This window comes from Thalassophryne amazonica, chromosome 10 (genome assembly GCF_902500255.1).
Source record: "Thalassophryne amazonica chromosome 10, fThaAma1.1, whole genome shotgun sequence".
Lineage (NCBI taxonomy): Eukaryota > Metazoa > Chordata > Actinopteri > Batrachoidiformes > Batrachoididae > Thalassophryne > Thalassophryne amazonica.
This window is the reverse complement of record NC_047112.1, coordinates 16,366,932-16,377,581: the sequence shown is the minus strand read 5'-3', so window position 1 is coordinate 16,377,581 and position 10,650 is coordinate 16,366,932.

The following is a 10,650-nucleotide window of genomic DNA, read 5'->3' as shown; positions in this document are numbered from 1 at the left end:
GAAAAGAGGAATAATGACACTTAAAACAGACTACAACGTCACAGTAAGAAACGGGATACCAGAAGGGATACCCCGACAGTTAGAAGCCATAGACAGTAGCAGAGTTAAAGCAGATGAAGACGCGGATAAATGGGGATGGGCATTGGCGCTGTTCGGGGTTACTCCAAAAATCCGTTCTAGGTTCCAGGAGATGCAGTGGATTAATTACTTGTGGTATAATCAGCAAAGATACCTGAACTGGACATTGGCAGCAGTAGGAGCCTTAACCGAACAGCTGCACGCCACCTCGCTAATGACGATGCAAAATAGATTAGCTATCGAGATGATGATGGCTGATGAACAAGGAGTTTGTATTATGATCAAAGCCACCGAATGTTGCACAGCTATTCCCATGCGTACAGGGGAAGACGGAAATTTGACAGAGCTCTTAATCACACTTGAAGAGATGCAACAGGAACTGTTAAGTAACTCCATAGGAGGGAGAAATGAAACTGACGATTCTGGATACATTGTAGGGAATGGAATGAATATTGGCCCACTGTTTTCACTGTTTGGGGCTCTAAGGAGAGGGTGGATATCATGGAAAGACTGGTTATACCAGATAGGTGTAGCCTTGGCACTAACAGGGGTGGCGGTCTTGCTGGTAATATGTTGTGGTATTCCCTTGATAAAATTTCTGGTCAATAAACTGATTGCATCTACAGTAGGACAGCTCCCACTGTTAGCCATCCGAGCCCTAGAAGAAAGCACAAACGAAACAGACAGAGAACCAGAATATATGGAAATGGATGAAATACCAATTATCCTCCCCGACAGCCCCCAGCTACCTAATATTGTGGCGTACACCCCAGATAGGGAGGACTGGGATGGACCGTGCTTGGTGATATTGTAGACGAGGAAGAAGACATGCACGCACATTTACATTCACACACATGCACCCACAAAAATGAGGGATAGGATAGACAATATCTGAAAGAATGACATGGAGCTGTAATAATGAACGTATATGTATATTACTAGGACACAGGAGTATGGCTGAGAGACCAGACTCCCCTGATCAGGGACCTATGCCTGATCTGCCTCTATCAAGTCTGATTGGACTCTCAGAACTGTTTGGAGAAGAGGATATACAGGAGGGATGGTCGAGACATGATTGGTCGCCACAGCCGCCTTCCATCCAGCAGCTAAACCAGTTGGCAACAGAAGGATCTTCATCGTTCCAGCACCTGGCAATGACGGCTTCACAGAATCTGCCTGCAGCAAGAGTCGGCCCGAGGACTCCACCATCACCTGAAGGACCCTTTGGACTCAGGAACACACCCCTTCCGCAGATGCCATGGAGACAGTCACATGTGCCAGTGGCAACGATACCCTCCAGGGGAGGCAGCCAAGGTCGGCCATATGCAGCAACTGCCCGAGTGCATCCTAGACCCAATTCACTGCTAGGACCTGTCCCCAGCTTTCCACCCCCAAGGCAGGAGAGATATTCTGATCAGCCCAGTGCCTCTGGAGGAGGATCAGCAGGGGTGGACCTTAGCCGAACTCACCCACCAGGACAGAGGGGAGCTTTGTACAGGCTGCTAAATGCCCAGAGTGTCCCAACCACTTGCCTGTGCGACATCAACAATACTCCCCCCACACACGAAATGCCTTCCCCCTTGTACTTCCTGTCCCCTGGACTGCACAACCTTAATCTGGTCATGGTCACCCCACTGGACATGGCAATCTTGGTTCGAGAGCTTCGTCTTCCACAAGAGTCTGTTCCAAAAACCTTGGAGCAGCTCCTGCCCCTCACAAATCACATTCCCCATGAGCTATTTGAGGAAATCATGCCACAACTGAGTCAGACAGCTGCATACCTGTTAAGGATACACCGTGACAATGCCGACATCGCTTGTGCTCAGGAGGGCCTCCATACTCAACTGTGTGGTCTTCAGTCTAGTATGGACATGCTAGCCAGCATGATGGAGCATATGGAGAGGGAACAGCTAGGGCTGGCCACCACCACCCTGAATGTGGGCAAGAATTTTCTGGGGGCCCTGTACAACCTGGCCAAGCAGCACAAGGAGCTGGAAAGATCCATCAGAGAACTGCGCGACTGTCTGAAAGCCAGAATTCCTGATCCTTCCCCCACTACCCCTGAAAGGCCAACCTCCCCATATTCCCCAACTTCTCCCAAAACTTCAGACGCTGAGTAAATGCTGAGGAGCGCGGACTGACGTAATGGCACTGAAAACGGACTATGATCTTGGTTCTTGAGTTTGAATTGCGGACTAGTTCCAGAAATCCGAGTGTAAATAAAAACGAAGGATATATGTTAGTAACGAAGGTCAGGTAAATGTCTGTCCTTACCATCATCTGCGTAACACAGATAAAGCTAAATGCGTACACATAGATATCACATTGCAAAGTTATAAAAAGGGGACCCTTACACGGCGTGTTTGTAGATTTAGTAGTAAAGATGCACCATAGGGACCCCTTTTTCTTAAATTATAGCATGCCTCAAGAGACATGCATCGCCTAAATTTGGCGTCTGGCCAAAAAGGGCATTAGAAAACAAGCTGAAAAAGAAGAAAAACAAAGTGGAAAATGTTGAGAAATGGCCTATAATGAAAACCATTATATGATTGACTAAGGCAAATGACTTAAGGACGGACATGAAGGGAAACCATTTATTGTGTTTATCATTTAACTAGACATAGCTGCGCTAACCTTAGAATAGTTTCTTGATTGGTTGACTAAATAGTGGTAACGTAGGGGTTATTTGATGCATTTAAGTAATAAATGTGTGACTCTAACAAAATAATATGTAGAACCAAGTATAATGGGTTGGAGCCTCTGGTTGAGTGAGACAATAGATGCCAGAAGATGATTGGTTGCACTGATGTCAATGTAAAGCCTTTACTTTGCCATGATTAAGAGGTTGCTGTAACTTGTTTTATGTGGCCATTTTAAGTGCCTTGAATTACACCAAAACTCAATGTTTGAATGTCACCTTGCGTTGATATAATCCAGCTAATTGATCACCTTGTGCCTTAGTATGTAGGTTCACCTGCACTTCAATATATTTACCGTGTGAAGTATCACTGATATTCATATCTGCACCAGAGTTATCAGTAATTCGAGTGATGTGTTTTTCTTTTTTATTGCAATGCATAAATGAGGATGTCTTGTCAGTAAACAACCCAAGAGTATAGTTGATGTAATGGGACTCTTTCGAGTCCCAGAGGAGGGACTGTAGAAGAATTTTTAGGTCCTTATTTGAACTATGATGAACTATCAAGTGTCCTGATCTGAACTGTATGTCCTCTGGCTGAACTAGCAGGTGTTCAACCCAAAAAAAAGGGCTCTATTAGTCATTCAGTCTGTCAGGGGCTTTCCAAGGCCTCTTAGGTGCTTTCCCGCAGGCCACGTGCAGGGGCCTCGGGCCAGCTGCACCTGTGGCTGAGGCCACGTGCGGGGGGGCCTCAGGCCAGCTGCACCTGTGGCTGAAGGTCTTTTAAAAAAATCAGTTGTAAATCCTTCAAGTTTTAATGGGAGCGTTTGTCACATTGAAATAATGGCCTAACACCTGCTTAGGGTTCACTAGAGGACGCTTCCAATAGAAAACCATGTCTGGGAATGAAATAAATAAAAAGTCGAAGGAGGAGCGATGCCCGCGGGTCTCCAATAAATAGATGAGCGCGGTTGTCACATATTCAGTCTCTCTAGAGGACTCAGTTTGTCTAAGCTCTGTGTCGAAGGCTTAAATAAACTTAAAAACTGTGCATTTTATCTTGCTTAAGGCTGAATTATTCTAAAGTGTTGTGTCCTTTTCTAGCATATCACTTGCAATTAGTTTGTGTTATCTAAAAGACGACATCCCGAGAAGACTAAAGACGAACCACGACAATTGCTTAAATTTTCATTGTTATGCAGATGATACCCAGCTTTATCTATCCATGAAGCCAGAGGACACACACCAATTAGCTAAACTGCAGGATTGTCTTACAGACATAAGGACATGGATGACCTCTAATTTCCTGCTTTTAAACTCAGATAAAACTGAAGTTATTGTACTTGGCCCCACAAATCTTAGAAACATGGTGTCTAACCAGATCCTTACTCTGGATGGCATTACCCTGACCTCTAGTAATACTGTGAGAAATCTTGGAGTCATTTTTGATCAGGATATGTCATTCAAAGCGCATATTAAACAAATATGTAAGACTGCTTTTTTGCATTTACGCAACATCTCTAAAATTAGAAAGGTCTTGTCTGAGTGATGCTGAAAAACTAATTCATGCATTTATTTCCTCTAGGCTGGACTATTGTAATTCATTATTATCAGGTTGTCCTAAAAGTTCCCTGAAAAGCCTTCAGTTAATTCAAAATGCTGCAGCTAGAGTACTGACGGGGACTAGAAGGAGAGAGCATATCTCACCCATATTGGCCTCTCTTCATTGGCTTCCTGTTAATTCTAGAATAGAATTTAAAATTCTTCTTCTTACTTATAAGGTTTTGAATAATCAGGTCCCATCTTATCTTAGGGACCTCATAGTACCATATCACCCCAATAGAGCGCTTCGCTCTCAGACTGCAGGCTTACTTGTAGTTCCTAGGGTTTGTAAGAGTAGAATGGGAGGCAGAGCCTTCAGCTTTCAGGCTCCTCTCCTGTGGAACCAGCTCCCAATTCGGATCAGGGAGACAGACACCCTCTCTATTTTTAAGATTAGGCTTAAAACTTTCCTTTTTTGCTAAAGCTTATAGTTAGGGCTGGATCAGGTGACCCTGAACCATCCCTTAGTTATGCTGCTATAGACGTAGACTGCTGGGGGGTTCCCATGATGTACTGTTTCTTTCTCTTTTTGCTCTGTATGCACCACTCTGCATTTAATCATTAGTGATCGATCTCTGCTCCCCTCCACAGCATGTCTTTTTCCTGGTTCTCTCCTCAGCCCCAACCCGTCCCAGCAGAAGACTGCCCCTCCCTGAGCCTGGTTCTGCTGGAGGTTTCTTCCTGTTAAAAGGGAGTTTTTTCCTTCCCACTGTCGCCAAGTGCTTGCTCACAGGGGGTCGTTTTGACCATTGGGGTTTTTACGTAATTATTGTATGGCCTTGCCTTACAATATAAAGCGCCTTGGGGCAACTGTTTGTTGTGATTTGGTGCTATATAAATAAAATTGATTGATTGATTGAAGAAGAGAGTGCAGGCAGGGTGGAGTGGGTGGAGAAAGGTGGCAGGAGTGATTTGTGACTGAAGAATATCAGCAAGAGTGAAGGGGAAAGTTTACAAAACAGTAGTGAGACCAGCTATGTTGTATGGTTTAGAGACAGTGGCACTAACAAAAAGACAGGAGGCAGAGCTGGAGGTGGCAGAGCTGAAGATGTTGAGATTCTCTTTGGGAGAGTGACAAGAATGGACAAGATTAGGAATGAACATATCAGAGGGACAGCTCAGGTGGGACGGTTTGGAGGCAAAGTCAGAGAGGCGAGATTAAGATGGTTGGACATGTGCAGAGGAGGGAGCCAGGGTATATAGGGAGAAGGATGCTGAGGATGGAGCCACCAGGCAGGAGGAGAAGAGGGAGACCAAAGAGGAGGTTCATGGATGTGCTGAGAGAGGACATGCAGGTGGTTGGTGTGACAGAGGAAGATACAGAGGACAGGGTGAGATGGAAACGACTGATCTGCTTTTGATCTTGAGCTGTGTTCCTGGTTACAGCTTTTTGATCCTAATCATTGATCCCAATTGTAATTTATAATCCTAATCTTTGATCCAGAGCTTTGATACCGATTACAGTTTATTGATACTGTTTGCTGACATTTGATCTTTCAACCTCTCCAACCTTTCTGCTCTTCAGAAATTCATTTTTTCCTCAAAATTCTACACACAATAGCCCATAATGACAATGTGAAAAAAGTTTTTGTTTTTAAGTTGTTTTTTTTTTTTATATATTTTTGCACATTTATTTAAAAAAATCACATGTACACAAGTTTTCACAGCCTTGAAGCTTAGAATTGAGCTCAGGTGCATCCTGTTTCCACTGATCATCCTTGAGATGTTTCTACAGCTTAATTGGAGTCCACCTGGGGTAAATTCAGTTGATTGGACATGATTTAGAAAGACACACACCTGTCTTCATATAAGGTCCCACAGTTGACAGTGCATGTCAGATCACAAACCAAGCACAAAGTCAAAGGAATTGTCTGTAGACCTCTGAAACAGGACTGTCTCAAGACACAAATCTGGGGAAGGGGACAGAAACATTCCTGCTGCTTTGAAGGTCCCAATGAGCAGTGGTCACTTTGAAAAGTAATCCAATTACTGATTACTAACTTAGTTACTTTACTGATTACTCAATTTTAAAAGTAACTATGTTAGATTACTAGTTGCTTTCAGCATCTGCCGACACCCCACCTCCTCACCAGCTCAACATGAAAATGATATCCTGTTTAGCCAATATTCATTTTATAGTCACCCTTTCTTGACTTCAATGAACATAAATATTTGTTTTACAAAAAATAAAATAAAGACTTCTTTCTTGACCTCATATTTAACTGTTGACAGCACTGTAATGGTAAAACTTAGAATTTCTAACCAACATTGTTTATAAAAATAACTATTAAACTCTTTGTAACATTCATCAGTTTTATCCAATTTTAGACCTGTCTCTCATCTGCCATTTCTATCTAAGGTTTTAGAAAAGGTTGTCTTTTTACAGTTACAATCATTTTTAGAAGACAATCTCATCCTTGAAAAATTCCAGTCTGGGTTTAGATCGCGACACAGCACTGAGTCAGCACTTTTAAAAGTTCATAATGATATTACTCTGTCGGTGGATGCAGGGAATCCTGCTGTGCTGGTTCTGTTGGACCTCACAGCAGCCTTTGATACTGTGGATCACACAGTACTTGTTTCCTGGTTGGAACATTTTATTGGCATTCATGGTACTGCACTTAAGTGGTTTAGATCATATTTGGCTGAAAGGAGCTTTTCTGTCATGATTGGGGACCTTTCCTCATCAACTGCTCCTCTGTGTTGTGGAGTGCCGCAGGGATCTGTCCTTGGGCCGATTCTATTTTCTTTGTACATTCTGCCATTGGGGTCAATTACAACCCAGCACAACCTGTCCTTTCATTGTTATGCAGATGATCTGCAAATCTATCTGCCTGTGAGGACTAATGGGAGTGATGCTTTGTCATCATTATTTAATTGTATTCGTGATGTAAAGCAGTGGCTATCCCAAAACTTCCTTTACCTGAATGATGGTAAAACTGAGATCATGGTGTCTGAGCGCACTGGCATACCAAATGTGGTAACACCAAATTTTGGTGCTTTGGCTAACTATGTAAAACCAGCTGTAAAGAATTTGGGAGTGATATTTGACAGCTGTTTGAGGTTCGAGCAACAGATAAACTCTGTTGTCAAAGCTAGTTTTTTCCAACTTCGCCTTTTGACTAAAATAAAGCACTTTCTCAGTAGACGTGATCTTGAGACGGCCATTCATGCTTTCATCAGCTCCAGACTTGATTATTGTAATGCACTTTATTCGGGCATTACTCAGTCGTCTCTTGCACGTCTCCAGTTGGTGCAGAATGCTGCTGCCGTCTTTTGACAAAACACTTTTAGACGTGAGCATATTACGCCCATCCTGTACTCACTCCACTGGCTTCCAGTTCGTTTTAGAATTGATTTTAAAATTTTAATGTTTGTTTTTTTAAAGCTATTTATGGCCTTGCACCTCCCTACTTGTCTGAAATTTTAACTTTGCGCACCTACAGTAGGACATTAAGGGCGTCTGGCCAGCTTTACTTAGATGTTCCAAGGTCAAGATATAAACGCTGGGGTGATCATGCTTTCGCGGTAGCTGGCCCCAGACTGTGGAATGAGCTACCTCTTGAGTTACGTACTATTCCTGACCTAGCACTTTTTAAATCTAAGTTAAAGACTTATTTATTTAAACTGGCTGTTAACACTTAGTGGGGAGGTGACATGTTCTGTTATTTTTATGTTCTTTTTTATGTGTTGTTTTAAAATTTTATTTTATATGTGTTTTATTTTTGTAAATTTTTGTTTTTAATGTTAAGCACTTTGGACACCAGTCGGTGCTGTAAAGCACTTTATAAATAAATGTTGATTGATTGATTAATTCGTATCACTGCCAGTGAGCACAGTGGCCTCCATCATCTGTAAATGGAAGAAGTTCAGATTCACCAGGACTCTTCTTAGAGCTGGTCACCTGCCTATGAGCAATCGGGGGAGAAGGGCCTGAGTCAGGGAGGTGACCAAGAACCCGATGGTCTGTCAGAGCTCCAGCATTCCTCTGTGGAGAGAGGACAACCTTCCAGAAGGACAACCATCTCTGCTGCAATCCACCAATCAGGCCTGTATGGAAGAGTGGCCAGACGGAAACTACTCTTTAGTAAAAGGCACGTGACGGCCCACCTGGAGTTTGCCAAAAGGCACCTGAAAGACTCTGACCATGAGAAACAAAATTCTCTGATCTGATGAGACAATGATTGAACTCTTTGACATCATACACTCAACAAAAATATAAATGCAACACTTTTGGTTTTGCTCCCATTTTGTATGAGATGAACTCAAAGATCTAAAACTTTTCCCACATACACAATATCACCATTTCCCTCAAATATTGTTCACAAACCAGTCTAAATCTGTGATAGTGAGCACCTCTCCTTTGCTGAGATAATCCATCCCACCTCACAGGTGTGCCATATCAAGATGCTGATTAGACACCATGATTAGTGCACAGGTGTGCCTTAGACTGTCCACAATAAAAGGCCACTCTGAAAGGTGCAGTTTTCTTTTATTGGTGGGGGGGATACCAGTCAGTATCTGGTGTGACCACCATTTGCCTCATGCAGTGCAACACATCTCCTTTGCATAGAGTTGATCAGGTTGTCAATTGTGGCCTGTGGAATGTTGGTCCCCTCCTCTTCAATGCTGTGCGAAGTTGCTGGATATGGCAGGAACTGGTACACGCTGTCTTATACGCCGGTCCAGAGCATCCCGAACATGCTCAATGGGTGACATGTCGGTGAGTATGCCGGCCATGCAAGAACTGGGACATTTTCAGCTTCCAAGAATTGTGTACCGATCCTTGCAACATGGGGCCGTGCATTATCCTGCTGCAACATGAGGTGATGTTCTTGGATGTATGGCACAACAATGGGCCTCAGGATCTCGTCACGGTATCTCTGTGCGTTCAAAATGCCATCAATAAAATGCACCTGTGTTCTTCGTCCATAACAGACGCCTGCCCATATCATAACCCCACCGCCACCATGGGCCACTCGATCCACAACATTGACATCAGAAAACCGCTCATCCACACAATGCCACACACGCTGTCTGCCATCTGCCCTGGACAGTGTGAACTGGGATTCATCCGTGAAGAGAACACCTCTCCAACGTGCCAAATGCCAGCGAATGTGAGCATTTGCCCACTCAAGTCGGTTACGACAATGAACTGGAGTCAGGTCGAGGCCCCGATGAGGACGACGAGCATGCAGATGAGCTTCCCTGAGACGGTTTCTGACAGTTTGTGCAGAAATTCTTTGGTTATGCAAACTGATTGTTTCAGCAGCTGTCCGAGTGGCTGGTCTCAGACGATATTGGAGGTGAACATGCTGGATGTGGAGGTCCTGGGCTGGTGTGGTTACACGTGGTCTGCGGTTGTGAGGCTGGTTGGATGTACTGCCAAATTCTCTGAAACGCCTTTGGAGACGGCTTATGGTAGAGAAATGAACATTCAATACACGAGCAACAGCTCTGGTTGACATTCCTGCTGTCAGCATGCCAATTGCATGTTCCCTCAAATCTTACGACATCTGTGGCATTGTGCTGTGTGATAAAACTGCACCTTTCAGAGTGGCCTTTTATTGTGGGCAGTCTAAGGCACACCTGTGCACTAATCATGGTGTCTAATCAGCATCTTGATATGGCACACCTGTGAGGTGGGATGGATTATCTCAGCAAAGGAGAGGTGCTCACTATCACAGATTTAGACTGGTTTTGTGAACAATATTTGAGGGAAATGGTGATATTGTGTATGTGGAAAAAGTTTTAGATCTTTGAGTTCATCTCATACAAAATGGGAGCAAAAAGAAAAGTGTTGCGTTTATATTTTTGTTGAGTATATTTGGAGGAAACCAGGCACCATCCCTACAGTGAAGCATGGTGGTGGCAGCATCATGCTGTGGGGATGTTTTTCAGCAGCAGGAACTGGGAGACTATTCAGGATTGAGGGAAAGATGAATGCAGCAATGTACAGAGACATCCTGGATGAAAACCTGCTCCAGAGTGCTCTTGACCTCAGACTGGGGCAACAGTTCATCTTTCAGCAGGACAATGACCCTAAACACACAGCCAAGATATCAAAGGAGTGGCTTCAGGACAACTCTGTGAATCTCTGGAGAGATCTGAAAATGGCTGTGCACCGACGCTCCTCATCCAACCTGATGGAGCTTGAGAGGTGCTGCAAAGAGGAATGGGCAAAACTGGTCAAAGATAGGTGCACCAAGCTTGTGGCGCATCATATTCAAGAAGACTTTAGGCCAGTGGCGGCGCCAAGGGGGAGCTTGGGGGGGCTTAAGCCCCCCAATAATGAGCCAAGCTCCCCCTCAGGCCCCCCCAGTAATTCTGCC